This window comes from Gavialis gangeticus, unplaced genomic scaffold, assembly GCF_001723915.1.
Source record: "Gavialis gangeticus isolate Ggan-Ray unplaced genomic scaffold, GavGan_comp1, whole genome shotgun sequence".
NCBI lineage: Eukaryota > Metazoa > Chordata > Crocodylia > Gavialidae > Gavialis > Gavialis gangeticus.
This window is the reverse complement of record NW_017729016.1, coordinates 19754832-19755619: the sequence shown is the minus strand read 5'-3', so window position 1 is coordinate 19755619 and position 788 is coordinate 19754832. Positions and strand designations below refer to the sequence as shown.

General features: G+C 51.8%; 1 protein-coding gene across 6 annotated transcripts in view; it reads left to right on the top strand.

Annotated features, from left to right (window-relative positions):
* The window catches only part of TNRC18 (trinucleotide repeat containing 18), a 101315-nt gene that overhangs the window by 5658 nt on the left and 94869 nt on the right, over positions 1-788 (top strand). The window lies entirely within an intron of this gene.

Below are 788 nucleotides of genomic sequence, written 5' to 3'. Positions count from 1 at the left end.
TTTTTTTTTTTTTTTTTGCTCCCCTTCTCCGGGTGTGGAGAGGGGACTCGTTGGCTTGAGGCCTTGGGAGGGTGAGAAGTTTGGCAATCATAAACCTGCCTTTTCTCCCCGCGGCGTGGGGCTGGATGGCTTTGAAATCTGCAAACCCGATTGCCAACATCTGCAGAGAAGGAAGCAGCCCGAGCAGAGGGAAAGATTTATTGGCTTCAGAAGAGGTGGCAGTGCCAATTTTCCAGGTGCTAAAACAAGAGGTGTAAAATGAAGAGCAATAAAAGGAAGCACATGGGCAAACACCTTTTATTCCCCCCACCCCGCCCCCTGCTTTCTACCAGGGCTGCCGCCTGCTAAGGCAAACAGGAATATTTTCTAAAGTTTAAATATTAAACATGATCTAAAACTCAAGCCGAGGCCGGAGCCAGGGTTAGCTGTGTTTCTTTTTTAAAGGGCTGAAGGCCCCTTGATTCTGCGCGGGGAGGAGGTGCACGGTTACCTTTGCAAGGGAAGGGGCCCCCACCCCTTCCCCGTGTCTCGCGGTTGCTTGGATTACCTCCAGATAGGAATGTTTCCCAGTTGTCCCCTCTCTTCCCATGGGAGTGCTGCCAGCATTCAGGTTGCGGCTGGATTTTATTCTTGTTGCGAATCTGTTCCGCTCCTTTCTGCAATTCCAGGTCTTATAGGCACCCGTCCAAGCTTGGAGCCCCCCATCAGCCTTCCCTGATTTTTCCCTTCCCCAATTTCTCCGCTTGTTTGTTTCCCTCCAGCGACACCCCCCCCCCCCAATATTCCTG